The following is a 20632-nucleotide window of genomic DNA, read 5'->3' on the forward strand; positions in this document are numbered from 1 at the left end:
CAGTCGGGTGTACATTTTAGCCTCCACGTCCAGGAGGGCAATTAATCAATAGTTTGTTGCTAGAGAGCAGTCCCCCTTTTTATAAATTGGAAACAGTGTAGAACCTCTCTAGGACTCCGGAACTGTAGTCAGGTAGTACGCGTTATTAAAAAGGTCTGTCAGCTTCTCTGCCCAGTCCGATGGGGCACATTTAAACAGTGTAGCAGGTAGGCCATTTGGTCCATTTGGTCCTGGCGCCCCGTCCTTCCTAGTCCTAGCTCATGGAAAAGGTAGTCGTAATTGTAGGAGAGAGACTGTCGCTTTGAGGGGTCAGAGAGCACTGAACACTGTCCCAGCTGTTGCTGGCGAATCTTAATGCTGGGTCGGTGTTTGTGTATAGAGTTAAGTGCGAGACCTATGCAGACTCTGATACCCCGTTCTCTCTTGACTTATGGTCTTTTTTTTTTAGCTTGTTTACATAGTCCCAGAAGCGGGCGTGATTTGGGTCTTTCAGGATCTGGAATAAGTTACCCCATTCCTTCCTATCTTTTTCCCCCCTTGTGCTCCTATATCAATTTCTTAAGGGAACTTCTGCTGTTTGATACATGCACCGCTGTGTTCGGTGTGGGTTTTTGCTTATGTCTGCGTAGGGCTCCGTGGGGTGCCCGCCTTTTTTCGAGCAAGTTGTTGTTCGTATGTATTATTTTGCCTCTTCGGGCCGGGTGGGTAACTTGTGCGCGCCGAGAGTTACCCAGCAATAGCTTATGTAGATCACCCACAGACTTCGTCCACCATTCTAGGGATGCAGTCGGTACCCAGGACAGGGCTCTTAGCCAAAGGGTTATTTTAGAAGCATCTTCGGGTCTCCATTTGATTCTTCTCACCAAATGTACTTGCTCTGTGCCCGTTGAAACCCCTACCACTACCTGCTGTTCGGCTGCTTGAGCTTGAAGTTCAATTATACATTTCAGTGGATTGTGGTTACTCTCCACCCTCTCAGTGATTTCGAAGTGGCTAACGCTCTGCTTGAGCTTTTCTGATAGGTAGATGTAATCAATGGTAGAGCCACCCTTAAATGACGGAGGAAGGAGGCTCCCAATCCGGTTGCCCCTTTGCTCCTGACGGGCTGATGATAAACTAAAAGTTGTGAGGAAGTTTTGGAATAACGGACGGCCTCTGTCCAAAGGAAGCTCCTCTGTATTTACATCAAGCCCATGTACGTTGAAATTACCCATCATAATTATTTCATGGCCGGGGTGGCTGAAGGTGACCATTTCCAAACCCACCCAGAGGGAGACCTGCACTCAGCACCTCCACTGATGACAGACACCTGGAGGAGCTATGCCACAAGGCAGTCAGGAGTACAGGTCACCTACAGAACACTTGACACATACCTGTTTTCCATGGGATTGTTGAATTAACTCTGCTCTAGAGTCAGCTGCATCCTCATCATCTTCCTCCTCATCATTATGTCCCCTTCATCAGCCACTGGTCCAGCTGCCACCTCTACTACATTAAGCAATGGGATACAATGCCTCAAGGCCAGAGTGTGTAGCATGCAGCAGGCAACAATGATTCGGCAGAATTTAAGTGGTTTGTAGAGTAGGGCACCACCGGAGACATGTAGACAGTAGAATCTGGCCTTCAGTAGGACAAAGGTCCACTCTATGACGCCTCGTTCTGCCGTGCACCTCACTTGAAACGGTTTTCACCATCTGTTGTCGGATATCTCACAGGTATCAGCAGCCAGGGAAGGTTAGGGTACCCAGAGTCACCTGTGTGCACAAAGGTAGGACACATGTCAATACCGGTGGGGAGACAGGGTACATCGTGAAGAGACGTGAGATTACAGGGGCACACATACTATTGGATACATACTGATGAGCCAGGCCCGGGTCCTCTGTAGTTGTGCCATCATGTGTGGGACGTTGCTGTTTCACAGCATGTATGAGTCATGTACAGAACCAGGGAGCTTGGCCGTAACCTGCGAGATATATTGGTAAGCGAGACACACCACCTGCACATTTATGGAATAAAAGTTTTTCTGGTTCCTGTACACTTGTTCATTTATCCTGGGTTGAACCAAGGCAATGTGGGTGCCATCTATGGCCCCGATCATATGAGGGGCATGTGCCAAGTCCTAGAAGGCAGCCTTAACAGTGGCTAAATTCGCATGTTGAGGGAACCTGATGTAGCAGCGCAGATGTCTGAGCAAAGCACACAGTACATACTTCAACACATTGCTGAACATCGACTGTGGCATCCCTACTGCCAAGCCCACTGTCATCTGAAATGACCCTGAGGCAAGGAAGTGAAGAAGTGACAGCACCTGTACTAAGGGAGAGATGGCATAGGGATGACGTATGGCAGGCAACAGATCAGGCTCCAGCTGGCTAGACAGCTCCATGATGGTCTGACGGTTCAGATGATATATCTGTATGACGTCCCTCTCTTCCAGGGTAGCCAGGGCGACTGCCAGTACACAGAAGCATGTCTCATCATCACCATTGCACCATATCTGGGAACAGGAGAGAGGAGAAGTCAAAAGTTGATGTATGCAGTGTGTGGACATTGTCAGTCTATGCAGTAGTCACTATATATCATCCATGACGCACCTAAAATTAATCTATTAACTTATTGCATATAAATTGGCAGCCGCCTGTCCTGCATGCACAGGACCAAACCTCATTCCGCTGGCGTTAGACGTCATGGTGGTAGGTGGTCTAAACCAATGTGTAACTCCTCATTGGATAACATTGTTGCCTATGGGAGACTGGGGCCAATGGTGATCACCACCAGTGGTCATGTATTTGGTGGGCGTGACCTCCATTTACTGTTACATAGCTCACTTGACTCCTGACACTCTTGCAAACAAGATCCACACTGCCTGTGCTGCTGGGTTCGGACTGGAAGCCAACATGCCACGTCCTGCAGAAAATAGGGCCCCAGCCTTCACCCAGAAGGAGCTGGACACGCTTGTGGATGGGGTCCTACCCCTGTATGGACAGTTGTATTGGGCATCAGAGCAGCAGGTGAGTCTTGTCACTGTCCTGTGTGATTGGGATGTGTGTGAGGATGAAAGGTGTTGGGATGAGGCAGAAAGGAGTTGATGCACGTAAATGGGTGAGGAGTTTGAGCGTTAGTGGCATCATGACACGTGAGAGTGGTCATGAGATGTGTCTGATGTGTGATGTCCATTGCTGACCCTGTAATGCCTCTCTACATGACTTTGTCCTTCTGTCTGTGTCACCCATGCAGGTCAGCGCCCATCAGAAGAAGGGGATTTGGCGTGCCATTGGCAAGCAAGTGCAGACCCTGGGGAGCACCCACTGCAGAAAGCGGTGGGAGGACCGGAGACACAAAGCACGTAAGACCACAGAGGCCCAGCTGGGGAAGTCCTCCCAACACCTGGTACTTGCCATGCCCCTCCCCCACCTAAGATGTCTACCCCCCACAAAGCCCAAGGTTACCCCTCCTCTCCTCTTCCCGTGTTCGGACCCTTGCTGTAGCATCTTTACAGAGCAACACTTATACCTCCTGTAACAGAAATGGATGTGGGGGAAGATTAGGGAGAGCAAAAATAAAGTATAAGGCATACCCATGCTGAATGGTTGTATGACTCCTCTGTCAAATGTGATGGACGCAAATGTTCATGCAGATGGTGCTTGTAAGTGGGATCATACAGGCACGGAAGAGATGATTCCTGTTGTAATCCACAGATGAGCTTGTGGGTGTCCAAAGAGAAGGGAGACATACTGACTGGGTCCTACCAGTTAGAAAGGAGCATATCCAATGGGGAGCAGGTTCTTGGATATGGATGTCATGCAGTCATCCGATGAGGATGAGGGTGGATGACTGTGTTGAATGCTACAGAGAGGTACGGGAGGATGAGGAACGCCATCTCTTCAGGATCTTGCGCATGTCATGTGTGAGGTGTTTCTGTGCTGAGGTCTGTTGTGAATCAAGACTGTTATGTCCAGCAGTTGGAGAGCTGTTGATGAGTTTCTCTAATGCCTTGTCTGGATATGAGGGAGATCAGTCTGTAGGTGGCGAGCGTTGACAGGTCCACATATTGGTTTCATCAGCAGGGGGGAGGACTGTGGCGTGCTTTCTGGTGAAGACTAAGTGAGGCAGAGATCTGATGGAGCGACAGAGTGGATGGATCGCATGGTGGAGGTGGTTTTATCCGTGGTGATGGTGGGCCGTGTGGTCAGAGTTGGTTGGGAATGGGAACCATGTTAAAAGGTCTGTTGGGTAAGGCTGATGGTCAAAGTTGCTATATATGGAGGTTATCTTGCTGCAGAAGAACGGAGTTTGTTGCAGAGGTCTTATGAGGGAGTAACAGTACACAAGGACTACCCAATATACCCACGGGCGGGGTAAATATAACCAGTATGTCACAATTGTCACCTGGGACTTACTACAACAGAGCTAATTGCCAACCTGTCTGAGAGCTCTGTAACAACTCACAATATCTTACTATGTGCATTTAAATTGGTTTATCATTCAAAAGTATGCTAAAAAAAAAGATGTAATTAATACTCCTGGACCCTACAGCAATCAAATAATATTTATAATCATTTCAGTTGACATCATATAATGTAACAAGGTTTGAGAAAGTGAACCAATAGTGCAGACGGCACAGTGCTCACAAGTAATTACATACAAATACAACCCAAAAATATTAAACACACTGTATATTTCCCAATTGTTTCAATCAAATAGATAGAGGGGTAGCCCGTAGTCCACGGATCCACCTATGTATCTAATTCAGTTCTTTAACCAAATGGGAAAGATTTGTCGACGTTTCAACCTCCTATAATTTGTGATATCTCTTCAGGACTCAGACATCTACTACTCACACCTGTATAAGTCAAGGTGCGACAAGGTTAAAACCTTGTGGTCAGTCAAACCAACTATGTGATCCATTCAATAAATGCATACTGATTTCATCTGTTGTTATCACTCATACTGTTTATTTAATCCACAGCGCAGGGCCCAAACCGTCAAGCTCCTGGTCGACATTCATGGCCACTATTCAATGAGCCTTCCCAATGTATCGCCACCATGCAGTTTGGGATGATATGCACAAGTATGGTGGTTCAATTTTCCTCCATGATATTGTTCCAGTTTCAGCAGGCTGGTCTGGCAGTGCAGTGTCTGTGTTGGTGTGGGATGAGGATGCTGAAACTGATGACAGCGTGGTCTATACAGGTGATGGGGTGGGGATGTTGCATCTGCATGGTCTGCCAGGTGAAGTACAGGTCTCCAAGGAGGGCGAAGGAGCTTTGATTGAGAATGAGAGTTGCAACGAAGTCCGCAGTAGTGTCGTGAAGTGGGTACATGGTCCTGACAGATGAGAGTGCCACTAAGGGCAAAGCTGGCTGTGGCGTGGCGTTTGAATTGAGGTGTGCCATGTTGTTGGAGGGTGTGTCCGTGGCGGTGGTGCAGCAGATGGCATCCTTGTAATGATGGCTATTTCCAACTGTGCTGTCTTTCTGCCTGGTGATCTTATAGATGGAGATGGGAGGAACAGGTGTGTTGATGTCTGTAGCAGGTCCCAGATCTCGGTTTCATGCTTAGTGAGTGAACAGGTGCATAGGAGCATGCATGTGTGTGGATTGTGTGCTGTGTGGCTGGTCATTGCAAGTGTGTGGGTGTTGAATGCTGCTAAAACGGGAAAGGTGCACAGGGGGTGTGGGAGAGTGCAAGAGAATTTGCAAGACACAGGAGAATGTTCCCACAGCATTATGTGGTGAAGCGCGGCGAGCAGCAGCCGAAGATGAGGGTATAGATGAATCGGGTGGGTAGCAAATGGAGGGACTTTGGCATGCTCACTGTGTGCCTGCACTGCGTCCGCCTTTAGGTTCATCTTGGGATGCTGGAGGAGATAAGGATGTGATGTCACTTGCTGTGCAGATAGTTGATGGGGCATCCACGAAACAAAATTGTCCTTGTCCTGAGGGGGAGAATAGCATCCTCTTCTTCAATGAAGCCTCTGCTGGTGTTTTCACCTTAGAGGAACTGGTACATTCAGGCTGTAGAAGGACCCACTTTAGTAATTGCGTACCGTGCTACTGGTCGAGATCACGCTGAAGTCGGTTTTGGGTGGATATTGGAATCTGCACCAGATACTCTACCAATACGGGTGGCATTGGTATCCCTCCACAGGCCTCCGAGTCACCCTCTTGCCCAACATTATTCCCAAAGGGGAAGCTGTCTAATGGGGAAAGGTTCTACTTTCCCAATCATTTACTTCTTCTTCCAGGATTCAATACCTTTCCAATGGTTGACAACAAAATTTAGGCCCCAAACCACTGAAACCTCTCACTGGGACTCAGAGGAGCCCCTTCCAATTTGTAATTCAGAATGAGTCATTAAACCTAGTTTGCGATTCGGAAAGGCCTTTCCAAATCATCAAGTGGGTTTAATATATAGTAGGAACCCATAATACTGTTGCAAATCCTGTGTTTTGTGATTCACAGGGTTTACAACTGAAAATGGCTTTGTATATCTGGCACTAAGCCCCAAAGGTCTATTTCTTGAAGTAAATTGATTTTGTTCATGTTAAGAATCCCTACAATGTAAATAACGTCTACAAATTTAAAATAGATTCCAAAGTATAGCCTTAAGTACATACTCACTTCCATTGTATGCTGCAAGTGTTAATTGTAACTATTATATCAATAAAAAGATTTATCACTACAGATTTCACATGCTTCAGTGTTTTTACTGCAAAAATGCAGTGCTATTAAAACCCAGAGGAAACCGTGAAATATTGAAAATATTTCATTTTTCGCTGTGAAATATAAGTTTTATCAACATATCCTAAACCACTCTTCATGCAAAGTTTTAACATTATTGGGGCGACTGAGTTATGGGGGCAATGTAGGACTAAATTATGTGGCACAGCTATCTAAAGTATGTGGTAAATTATGTGGCCACAATCGTTTTATTGCACTGAGGAAGTAATGCTTAATGCCTAGGCTTCGTGAAATCTACTAGCCCGCTCACCACAGGGAGTCAGATTTAATCAGGGTGAGCTATTTTTAGAGCCTACTGGCCTGGTCTGCAAGAGAGCTGAAGCTGGCAAAGAACAAGAGTTCTGTTCATTCAGAAAGCGAATGAGGAATAAAGATGTCTTCAAATCTTGCTTTATATTGCCACAGTTGCTGTTTTCAAAGACAGAGGTCAAATGTCACCTTATGTCTTCTAACAAATTGCTGCTTATTTATCCTGGAGATTGGTGTTTACATTTCGTTCTCGGACTGCAAAGTTGAAAGATTTTGAAAGTGGACTGTGACAAACATACTGGGCACACAACATTTAAAAAAACTTGTAAATGAGCTGTATCAATATTTCAAAACCTATTTCAGTAATTTGGAAAACACTTTTTTGTAATTCTGAAGTGATATGGATTTTAATAGAATCAAAACAAATCACAAAACTTTAATTGGTGATGTGTACACAATAAATATTTGCTGAAGCCTGCGTTTCATACATAGTTTTTTGTACTTTGTATCGTTTATCAGTAAAACTACATGCAAGAGGAAAGTTTGTTGCCATTTCAATGTACAATGTCTTCCGTAAACAACATTGTGCTACCATATCTTGCTGTAGTAATATATTTATTAAAAGTTAGGATTTTTAAATATGAACTATGAAGCATTCCTGCCACATCTTGATGGAAATGCTACTAGTGAACCAAGAGACAAGCCAGGGGCCATTTGTACCCTATATGTGGGCTAGATTTTTATTATACCTGTTAAATCAAATAAATGAGGTTTTGTACAGAACACATGCTGAACTTACATACTTGAAGATGCTCTTCTGTGTGCTAATGAAGAAAAAGATGACACAGTGGAATAAAATATTTGCCCACAATCACACAACTTAAGACAAATGTATGGGTGAAGTGCATTACGGTTAGGTTGAGTAGATCATTTAAGTCACTAAACCTGCAGGGCTGGTAACATAACACTTTTCTGACTTTTCGAAACCTGATGCCTCAAAGATTTGATTCTAGAATCACTGTACATAATTAATCAAATTAACCCTGCAAACGAGGCCTATTTATTTCTTTCTCAGTGCACAGATTTAACTCTTATGCTTTGATTATGGTTACATAACTTTGCAAATAACACTATTGCACATGAGAATACAGCATAGCAAACCATAAAAATTCTAATCTGCTTAGTGTAATGTGTAATTTATTGCCATTGATGATGGATGGGAGAGAACACACTCAGTTCTTCGCTACTCAACAGTCATGGTCCCAATGTCCATAAATAACATATTACACTCTGTGAAGCAACATAGGGGGTCATTCTGACCCTGGCGGTAGACTACCGCCAGGCCAACGACCGCGGATGCACCGCCAACAGGCTGGCAAACTGGCGGTGTCCCGCCGGTTTCCCGCTGCCCTGGGGAATCCTCCATGGCGGCGCTGGAGGCAGCGCCGCCATGGGGATTCCGACCCCCTTACCGCCAGCCTGGCTCTGGCGGTTTTGACCGCCAGAACCTGGCTGGCGGTAACGGGTGTCGCGGGGCCCCACCAAGATTTTCAGTGTTTGGCAAGCAGACACTGAAAATCGCGACGGGTGCAACTGCACCCGTCGCACCCCTTCCACTCCGCCGGCTCCATTCGGAGCCGGCATCCTCATGGAAGGGGGTTTCCTGCTGGGCTGGCGGGCGGCCTTCTGGCGGTCGCCCGCCAGCCCAGCGGGAAACTCAGAATTACCGCGGCGGTATTCTGACGGCGGGACTTTGGCAGGCAGCCTCCGCCGCCCGCCAAGGTCAGAATGACCCCCATAGTGTCTTATTTATTAACATGATTAGGAAATTTCATTTAACGTTAGATTCTAAAGAAGTATTTCACAGTAAATCCTCTAGAACATGAACATATTCCCAGTATAAAGCAGCTTTTTTAAGCAAACAAATACAATGAAAGAAAAATAAACTATTTGTACATTATACTTGGCCTTCACTGATACACCCTCCATCTAGGGTACAGTGGGTCTCCAGTGTGGCAGACTGTATGCATGATCTCCATAGTAGACCCTCATGTGAATCATTCAAACCATTGTTAATGGAGATTAGATAGAATCAAGTAAACATAGGAGTTTGTGGAATCTCTGATGATTGCTTCTAAATTTAGTTTAGTGTTTTTGAAAAGAAAGGAGTATGCTTAGGGAAAGAAGTGGTGTACATTATGTACAGCTTTCCATAATGTACTACATTTGTAAAACAAATAAGTTTCAAGTTCAAAATATTTTATTGAGATTTTGTAATTAGACAGTAAAATAAACATGCAAAAAAATCATATCAGCGTACATATTATATCAAAGGCAGTAAGATAGTTATGAAATTACAGTATCAATAATACAAAGTATCATTTAGATAAAAACAAGGTTAATACCTATGGAATATTATAAATTTTGAAAAACATAATTCAGCGGTCTCCACACAATTTCATATTTATGGAATGTAAGAGTAGGATGAGAAGACATTCTATCACCCTGCCTTGTAAATATAATCCATGCTCACCAGGTACGTGGATACAATGCATTAGCATCTTTAAAATTAGACATAATAGAGTTAATTGCCAAATAAATTAAATAATGTCTGATTAGTGACAGATATACAGGAAGATAGTGAAAGTGATTTACATAGAATGACAATTTATTAGCAAAATTAATATTTTAAAAATAATATCCAATACAACAGACCATAAAGCAGATATAAGATGGCAGTCAAATAATAAATACTTTAAAGAACTATTAGGAACATGACAACACCATCAAATGGGTCTCTCCAGTGGTTTAGTCCATACACAGTACAATAAAGAGATTTTTCTTGATGTAAGTAAACTGGGGTAGTAATTTCTTGTATACTTTTGATGTAACATGACCATAGCAATGAAAAATATTTAAAGACAATTCTATTTTAGGTACCATAGCAACTGGTATAACGTTCTGAAATAAAGGATGGAGATGCATAGATTACTAAATTTAGGGAATTCAGAGGAAGGTAGAAAAAACTTTAGTAAAGAAGTGAATGATTAAAAACTCATTACCGTGATGTATAGGCAAGTAAAAAAACTTCTAGGATCTATACATATTTTTCCAATAATTTATGTTATGATGAAGTTCAATAGTGAGATTTAACCATAGAGAGGTCTATTTAGAATGTTTAATACTAATGTAAAATAATTCATCATAACAATAAGAAACTAGTTTTGTAGTTCTAATAATTGGAGATTGTTTGTTCAAAGATTTTCTATTGGAGACAGTTAAAATTGAACGTAGAGAAAAATGATTGATTAGATCTTCAAGATTAACTGAGATAGAAATTGAAGCAGTATTTTTAAACCAAAGAGGAACTCGGTCATTCAATAAAGGCGGTGTGGTAATCATAAAAATTAGATACTCTCCAATCAGCATTGTTAGTGTCATGTTGGAGTTTCAAATAGCTTTTTCCTGGAGATACCAAATAAGTTGGATAGTTTTTTCTTCAACCTTTTATAAAAGGTTAACGGGACGTGAAGAGACAACATAGGTAGTACATATAATATCTGGGGTAAACCCTCAATTTTTAATTTACTAAATTTTCCCCACTAAGACAGATTAAGAAAGATCAGTTTACTATTTTATTTTAACTTATGACTAACACTTTCATTTTTAAGTTCCTAAGTATGCTGTAAATTATTTGCTGAAAGGATTCCAAGATATTTTCGGTTTATATGGACATCAGACTCTATTATATTGTTTAATCACATTTGATGTGCAGTATCCAGCTATAGGAAACAATGCTATCCTATTTACATTAAGGGTATAACCTAAAACTACTGAGTAATTTTTTATTCTATCCTGTATTATCAGGATTGATGTACCTGGATCAGAAATAAATAACAGATCATCATCCACATATTCTGAATTCTTAACAGTAGTGTTGCCAAGTCTAATACCTTTATTATGCAAATAGTTCCAAATAAGGTTAAGTAGACGTTCAATAGGAGGTAGAAATATGACCATTAACTAAGATTTTAGCTGTAGAATAAATATAATGAGCTCTGATCATCTTAATAAAAGGCTGGCAAAATGACACAGCACTATACCATATAGTAAGATTATCAACTTTAATCAACAGTTTTTACCTGCGTCTACTGCAAGTAGGCCTGATGGTGGGTCCGTACAAGATACAGATGAAAGGTCATGAGAAACCAGTCTGATGTTATGCACAGATAATCTTTTTGTTTTTCATAAAACCAATGTGGCCAGTGTGAATTAGCTGACCAGCTACTTTGAATATTCAAGTAACAATTTTACAATCCTGATTGATTAAACAATTATGGGATCTTTATCTGTCTTAGGAAAAACTACAATCAAGGAATAGCCGCACATTGTGGAAAATCTGCAAAACGTGCAATAAGATAGGATTCTAATTATACAGTGAAGGTTTTATAGAACTCAGCAGGATCTGGGACAAGAGATTTTCCAGAATTAAGTGAAGCAATGTCAGACAGCATTTTGGAGTGACAAATGAGGACATCTAAAGTACCTTTGTTGTCTTGAGTAATGACATGACAACAAAAATTCCTCAATTAGTTTAGAGTCAACCACATCAGGTTTATGATATTATTTAGAATAACATTTTGGAAATCTGCCTAAAATATCTTTGAAAGATGTCAACAACTGTCAGAAATCTGAGTGAATAGCAGGTGTTGGTAGTTTATCATGTTCATTATGGAAACAATTAGCAAAAGGTTTTCCAGATCTATTGGCTTGAAAAATGTTGCTTTATAGTTTGATATTGCAGACCAGTATGTTTGCCAAGCACTGTTTTATTTGTATCTTAATTTTTGTAGCAGTGTTTTAGAAGTACATTATTTGAGGAGATAAATCTTTCTTATTTAGGAATCTCCTTTAATTAATTAGTTATTTATGAGCGGAAAAGCTTGTTATCATTAACCATAATAGAGATAGTTAAACCTCTATTATAAGCCTTGAACACATCCCACCTAGGTACTTTAGAGGTATTATGATCTGCATCAGTGGTAAAAAAGTGTTTAAAAGAATGTATTAGTTTGTTTTTGCATTAATCTTTGAGAAGAATATCAACATTCACTTTTCAGCTGGGTTTATGGAGCTAGAGTTGGTCTATTTTAATTAAAATAAATCATGACATGGTCTTAAGTAATTAATCCTGGGATATTATGAGTGAGGGTTCGATAAAAAGGTCAATTCTTCACTACTAGGAAATTGAAGTCACCAAATATATCCAATAATTTTGTGTTTTTGAGAAACATTCAAGAAGGTTTAAACTTAGAGAGTCTATCCAGTACAGGGTCTGTTCCAGGAATAAAGTTGTGTCTGCTAATTAAAGGAACAATAACAAGCTAAACAAGTTCAGAATAGCCGTCTAAAAAAAAAAAAAAAAAAAAAGGCTCTTCGGTCCTAGGACCATAAATAGTGATCAAATACAAAACGATTATATCAATCTGTAATTTAACATACACAAACCTACCGTCAGCATTGCTATGTTTATTCAAAATTTGAAGAGGTTGTCTTTTAGAAAAAAGGAAGGGTTACACCATTGTTTCATTTTATCACTGGAGAAGAAACAACATTTCCAAACTAACAAATATAGGCATTATGCCTAGAAAGATATTCATTGATCTATTTATGCTTTATAGGCTGTCTGAAGCCTTTGACATTTAATGAAATAATTTAAGGTTGATAATTTAAAGTCATAAAAAACCTGAAAGGAGGAGAAAGAATCAGAGAACAAAAAGATTAATGAGATGAAAAGTATTGATAGAAATAGAAATAAAAGTATCTTAGGAATTACAAAAACAAATAATACATACAACACAGAATAAACAAACATCAATAAGGAAATATTTGACAGTAGTGAAGCTCAGCGGGGCAAGCATAAGATGGAAAGGTGATGCGAAAAAGGAACCAACCACAAATAATAGATGTGTGATGGAGGACCCAGCAGTATAAATCAAATAAACTACAAATCTACTACCTCTTGTTGCCTTATATTGATAGGATGATGTTGTTCAAGAATCTCAGTTAAGCCATATTTACACCCTACATTCTAGAGTCAAAGTGTTGTAAATTGCTTACTAATGGATAGCATCACTTTTTCAAAGCCTTGGTGAATATAGATCTTAATACAATCCACAGTTTGAAACTGAATTTCCTAGATAACTTTCCTTATCATGGTGATGATGACGTACTTTGTAAATAAGTTGTTTCAGGGTTAGATTGGTGTGCCTCCCTAGGTGGCGGCGGAGACCTATCAACTTCAAATCTCTTTGCAAAACTAAGATTTAACAGTTTAGATTGGAGTATTTTTACATACGCAAAACAGGCACTCAGTGGACTCTGAAAAGTTAAAAATCTGGAGGCTATACGGTCTGTTGCGATTTTCATGGTCAAGAATTTGTTTGGTAATTAGGAACCTTTTTAAACAAGACGAGATAATTGATTAATTTTAATCTGATTGTTTTGTATTTTAATTTCATTGTCAGCGACTATCATGGAGAAGCAGTAATATCCCTCTAAATATGTAATGTCTAGGCTAATGACATCTGTATTGCTGCAAACTGCCTGGATTTCCTACACAATTTTATTTTGGGAGGGTTCTTCTGTCTCAACTATTTTAGATTTAAGTGGTGGATATGAAGGTGTATAAGTTCTCTTTTATTTGAGTTATTCTGCATAGATTTAGATTCTTGAGAGAAATTTAAAATCAAACTTCTGCAAACGGAATACAGTGTAGGATCAAAGAACCATAGTAAAAATTAGAAAAATATTATATATTTATATATAACAATAAAAGATAATTGTCCTTCAAATTTAATAAAGTAATGTTACTTTGGGCAAAAGCAGCAAGGAAACATGAAAAATATCCATATTTTGACAGACCTTTGTGCTCCCATTGAAACGTAGAAGGAGCCAGTCTAGTCAGAGCCATGTCCTTTCCGTACAAGGGTGCTGCCTCCATAACAGATGTTTGAGATTAAACGGGACACATTATTGGTGCAGCTAAACCATGGAAAAAGCACCACACATCAATAAAGAAGAGCAAGAAATGCTCTCAGCTTAAGCAAGGCACGCACTTTCAGTCCTACAAAGCAGGAGAACTGCTTAAGTTGTCCTCTCTTTGTTGGAAGAGTTTGTCATCTGGCGGGTAAGTACCAGCTCACCATGCTGCGTCCATCCTGGTCAAGTGCATGCCCTGACTCCCTAAAAAATAAGCTAAATTTCCGTCCCCAACCCATGCAGGTTTGTTACAGTCCAGAATGTTGAACCTATGAAGTACACACTGCTTCGCCCAGAGTTTATCAGAAATAAAAACAATGTTTTAAGGTCTCCAAGATGATTCTTTTGCCCTTGTGACTCGAGATGGCAGTCAGACCACTGCCAATGCGGCAGTCCAGCCTCCACACTATGACCATGGAGAACGTGCCTTGGTCGGACCGCCAGCACCGGTATTTTTTCACCGCCCGATAGCCTGGCAGTGTCAGCAGTCTCAATCAGCCAGGACAGCACTGCCCTGGGGATTCCGAGTTCACTCTCCTCTCGTTTTTACATGGCGGTTGCACCGTCAAGTAAAATCGGGCATAGACAGGGTGCATGGGGCTGCTGCACCCGACACACCGCAACATTGCCGTCTGCTCTATTATGAGCCGGAGTCAATGTTGTGGGCTGTTTCCCGCTGGGTCAACAAATGAAATCCTTTTACCAGAATTGCCCAAAAAGCAGGAAAAAAAACAAAAAAACAACAACAATATCTATACTGAAGCCAAATCTGTTCACAAAGCAGAAAAAGACAATGTAAAAACTGGATGGCTGTTTACAGATCTGACAAATATTATCAACATTAAGTGAAATCAAACATATTTAAAAAATGATAAAAATAAACAGATTTTTTTTTTTCTATTTAAAAGAAACAGTGGCACATCGTGAGGCCAAACAGATTAATCAATGCCATGTGGATGTCAATTAAAACAAAATAACATAAATATAAATTGAAATTTACATGGAATTCAAAGTTTACATAATTCATGAAGGCAACCACCATCTGCGGGTGTGTGGATGAGAGGGAAAAGGTGCCCCATGGTCAACAATGTTAAAGGTTACTAAGATGTTGAGCAATAGGAGCAAAGAGATCTCTTTCTTTCTAATATGCATAAGGCATCTTCAACCGTGGGAGGGTGGTATCAAAGTGTTCTATTGTTTTTTCAAGGCTAGGAAGGGCAGTAATAAAATTCTTAGCTGACAATAGTGAGATTCAGAAATGGTTTCTTAACAAGTCTTCCACTTTACATGCTGAAAAGTGACTAACTATTTCCACATTTACTGCAGCTGAAATTATTTTCTTAGATGTGTTTGTATTTTCTAACAGCAACTTATAAATTGATGACAGACAAACTCACCCCATATCTGATCCATGTGTATGGGTTTTCCACTATGCGTATTTGCTTATACACATGTAGATGCAAAACAATGGAAGCTCTTCTCACATCCATTACAGGAGAATGTTATTTCCCCTTTTGTGTGTTCACTAATTGACAATTAGGTATAATAAATTATGGACTATCTTCCTAAATCGAATACATGTGTGGATTTGCAGGTGGGGTCTTAGAGAATTTATGAATGGCTGAAACACATCCATATATATTTTATGTTGTGTGCTTCCTGATGGCATTTGTGGTATAAGGGTATGTTGACACATTTACTACATGTGCATGGTTTTTCTCCTGCATGCATATGCTGTTAGACCTTTAAGGCAAATGAACATAAAAAGTTAATTCTACATTTACTGCATGTGCAAAGGAATTCCCGTGTTTGTTGATGGCTCTTTAGATGTGCTGATTTACTGAAGCTCTTTCCACATTCGTTGCAGGTGTATGATTTTGTGTGTGTGTTCGTTGGTGGAGCTTTAAGTTTCCTGACAGACGAAAGGTCTTTCCACATTCACTGCAAGAGAATGGTTTTTCTCCTGTGTGTTTCCGCTGATGGATCTTTAGGCTTCCTAACAGACTAAAGTTCTTTCCACATTCACTGCAAGAGTATGGTTTTTCTCCTGTGTGTTTTCGCTGATGAATCTTTAGTTTTGATGACTCAGTAAAGCTATTGCTACATTCACTACAAGGATATGGTTTTTCCCCTGTGTGTATTCGTAAATGGCACTTCAAGCTTGTTGGGAAAGGAAACCTCTTTCCACATTCACTGCATGTATAAGGTTTTTCCTGGGTGTGTGTTCTATGATGGACAATGAGGGTTCCACTTCGAGCAAAGCTCTTTCCACATTCACAGCATGTGAATGGTTTTTCCCCTGTGTGCGTTCGCTGATGTTTCTTTAGAGTAGACATCGCAGTAAAGCACTTTCCACATTCAGTGCAAGTGTATGGTTTTTTTCCTACTGTGTGTATGCGCTGGTGGACCTTTAGGTTTCCTGACAGACGAAAGTTCTTACCACATTCACTGCAAGAGTATGGTTTTTCTCCTGTGTGTTTTCGCTGATGGATCTTTAGTTTTGATAAATCAATAAAGCTACTGCTACATTCACTACAAGAATATGGTTTCTCCCCTGTGTGTGTTCGCAGGTGGCTTCTCAGGCTTGCGGAGAAAGGAAACCTCTTTCCACATTCACTGCATGTGTATGGTTTTTCATGTGTGTGTGTTCTCTGATGAAGCATTAGGGTTCCTTTTTGGGTAAAACTCCTCCCACATTCACTGCATGTGAATGGCTTTTCCCCTGTGTGTGTTCGCTGATGTTTCTTTAGATTAGGTAACTGAGTAAAGCACCTTCCACATTCACTGCACACGTATGGTTTTTCCCCTGTGTGTGTTCGCTGATGAACCTTTAGGTTTTCTGCTTTTATATAGCTCTTTCCACACTCACTGCAAGTGTATGGTTTTTCTCCTGTGTGTGATAGCAAATGGGTCTTTAATGACAATAAATAACTAAATACTTTTCCACATTCATTACAGCAGTAAGGCTTTTCTCCGGTGTGGGTTCGCTGATGGAGCTTTAGTTTCCCTGAGAACGCAAAGCTTTTTCCACATTCACTGCAGGAGAATGGTTTTTCTCCTGTGTGTGTTCGCACATGGATCTTTAGTGTCGACGAACAGATAAAGTTTTTTCCACATTCATTACACCTGTATGGCTTTTCTCCAGTGTGTGTTCGAAGATGGATATTTAGATGTCCTGAGAGAGTAAAGTGCTTGCCACATTCACTGCATGTGTTTGCTTTTTTTCTTGCATTTGTCTGATGTTTGCCTTGTAGAGAGGTTGGCACATTTAAACTCATCTTAAATAAATATGTTTTCTACTGAGTTGCTGCTGATGGCAATGCAGGGATGATGAGAAACTAAAACTTCTCACAAGCACAGCACCTGTATGTTTTTATTCTGTTTTTTGTGAGTGAACACTTAGTCGTGATTATTGATGAACACTCTTGACGCATTCACTGTGTCTTTATGGGTTTTTCCCTGTGCATACTTGATGCTGCTGCTTTAGTATTGAGGAGAAACTAAAGTTATTCTTGAGTTTGTCTTGTGCATGCTTCTTCTCTCAGGTTTAGCGTCAAAGGGTCAGTTATATTTTGGCATAGATCGTTTTAACGTGTTTACCCATTGACTATTGTGGTTGCTGAAAACTAACTTGATTTCAACATTCACTACATATGTGTAGTTAGCAATGTATGTTTTTCTGTTATTAATAATAATGTTGAATAGTTATTGGAATGCTTGCCAGACTGATAACCTCTCTTTCTATCAGAGCTTGTGCCTTTAACCTGAGTTAAAAAAAAAAGTCAAGTATATGTGCAAAGAATACAATTCACAGCTTATCTTCTATATTCTGTATCTTCAATTTCAGGCAATATGTATGAAACATACAAAGAAGACGCCTTGTTACCAAGTCCTTATATCCTAGGATAGTGTGCTACAGGGTAAGTAGCCAAACCCTCCTTCTGTTGAACCTTCAGATGTCTGCTTTACGATTCATATTTTATACACCTATGACTTTTTTCTACAAATTGTAGGGTCCATCCAAAAGATAGTTTATAATAGTCTAGCACCACAGTATGTTTGTTATGTTAGTAAGTGGAACACTGTTGTACCTATCTAATGCTTGGCTCAGACGATGGGTGGGATCTGCCATCTTTTAATACTGTGTGCACTGTACCAGTGTCGTTGTTGTGTTATTATTTTTTTTCGATGCTTTGAGTCAGGCAGCATGAGTGTCCTCAGCCTCTTGAAGCTATCAGATTCCACGTGATGTTTCTTGCAGGATTTGTCTTTTCATATACATGATTCTTGCTGTGTTTTCTATTTATAATTACGGTTTGCCGTTATTTCAGGATCTTCTTGAATATCGTACAGCTTTCAAGTATTAACAAATTTTCTTCATTACTCTTAATCTTGTGCCCACGAATCTGCTCTCTGTGGATGCAAAAATATTTGTAATCTCTAAATGTACAAGCAACATATAGAACACTATGTGGAAGACATCATAACTACTTATTTTCTAATACGTTCTACACTATAGGCCTGATTTAAATGTTGGTGGACAGTGTTAGTACCGTTGCCATGGCGAAGTACCTTTCTCCTGCTATCGTGAGGGTACTCCGCCTGCCAAAATTAGAGATGCCTGGCGTTCCAGCAGACATCTCTTGCATTTAAAGGAACCACCATCATGGCAGTTCCTGTAAATTAATTGAAAGTGTGCCTTTGCCGTGCCATCAACATGAAGGCATCACATACTTTGAATTTGAATTTTATTTTCAAAAATGGCATGTTCTCCCATGGCATGGAGGGGTGTAGGGTCATTAAAAAGTTTCAACTTTTACGTAACATCATGTTTTGGGTGGCGGTTTGTTCTCTAAACTGGGCAAGCACACAGCCAAACCTCTAACGGCTCTTTCTTTGTAGGGCTGTGAGAGGGGTATATATACGCAGAAGGGACTCGGTCTCCCCTGAATACAAACTGAAGGGCTGCCTGCCAATAAACCAGATCGGCCGACCTCCAGTATGGCAGAAATGACATATCCTTTCCGCCAGTATGTGAATCAGGCCCTATGTGTTTAATGAAATGTAAAAAAGTGAACATTTGAATTACTCTTGGCCTCTGGTAATTATTCTAGGTAGCAATTCAAATCATTGTTTTGAGCTCACTGTGCCACTAAAGACAAAAACATTAGTATGCAAATCAGCCTTTATCCTGCTTCAAAAGTAACAGTCCAGTATGAACAAATGTCGATGTTCCTCTTAATAGAACAAAAGCCACCACACAATAGTTTTGACCTTGTTGGGCCTTGTCAGTGAGTTACAGCTTACGTCCTAGGGCACAACAAGACAATTATTGAATACATTTACACTTCATCAGGTTTAAAGAATAACGCTACAATGAAACTAAAACACAACATGCGTGTTTGAAGAAAAAAAAAAAATACAATCGTTCTCAAAACAAAATCCAAAACATAGAAGGAAAGGAGAACTGGGTAGCAATTCAATGGTGTACATACATTCACTGGCAAATAGTGGCCCAGCAATGCCTAGATCCTCCCAAGGCTCAGTCTGAGGGGTTGCCACATTTGAATGAAGTTAATGTGACATGGAGAATAAAGTGTGGATGCAAACAGGTTGTGTGTTTGAAAATGGTGAATTTATTAACTTCAGGTGGGCACACTAACAGTTTGTATTCAGGGAGAAGTAGTACTTTGTGTTTGCATTAGAAACGACAGGTCGGCAGGTTCACATTTCAGTCACAACACTCCAGTCATGAACAAACTGCTGACAATCATTTGAGATGACCATGAGATTTCAACGTTATGCAGGTGATGATGAGATTAGACAGGCAGCAACAAATGCTGCCAGGCCCATTCAAGGGACAGGAAGCTCTGTGGGGCTAATGGATATGTTACAATGGAGTAACCCGTCCGCCTCGTTCTAAACCAGGCCCACAGTCTCTACCAGTTAAGGGGTTACTGAAAGTAAGTAACTTGGGTCATCTGAGAGAGACTATTAGCAGCAGATCCTTATGTTAGAATAGATACCCAACCAATAGCATCCTTGGTGGTGGATCTGCGAACAAATTTCAAACCAGGAAGTCGTGCATGACTGAATGGGCAAAATGTCCATCACTACGCACCTGACAGTCTAGGCAGCAGTGTTAGGTGAACGTCTGCAGAGATGCCTATGTGCTGCCTGGCAGATATCCAGGGCTGGAACTCTGCATGCTAATGCAGTGGTCGCAACATTAGCTCCGGTGGAATGAGCTCTCAAGCCTTTAAGAGGTTGCTTCTTGACAAGTGCGTGGCAGGTTTTAATGCAGAGCACGGCCCATCTGGAGATGGTCCACTTCTGTACGGCCCAACCTTTCTCCACACCAACATATCCCATGAAGAGTTGGTTGCCCACCCAGGACTCTTGATCAAGGTAGAACGACAATACTCTTTTTGGGTCCAGGCGGTGGCCGTTCCTCTTCTTCAGAGGGAGGTGGAGGAGGGTAAAAGTAGGCAGTGTGATGGAATGGCCTACGTGAGATGGAGTGACCATTTACGGGAGAAAGGAGGCTCTTGTGTAAAGCACCAGTTTGTCAGGGTAGATTGAGCGGCAAGGCAGCTTGG

The 20632-nt window shown here is 40.9% G+C and overlaps 1 pseudogene; it reads right to left on the reverse strand.

The window, feature by feature from the left end:
- Positions 1-8953: 8953 nt before the first annotated feature.
- Positions 8954-20632, reverse strand: part of LOC138248901 (zinc finger protein 709-like) — a 34547-nt pseudogene continuing 22868 nt past the window's right edge.

The sequence above is a fragment of the Pleurodeles waltl genome, chromosome 8, assembly GCF_031143425.1.
Source record: "Pleurodeles waltl isolate 20211129_DDA chromosome 8, aPleWal1.hap1.20221129, whole genome shotgun sequence".
Taxonomy (NCBI): Eukaryota; Metazoa; Chordata; class Amphibia; order Caudata; family Salamandridae; genus Pleurodeles; species Pleurodeles waltl.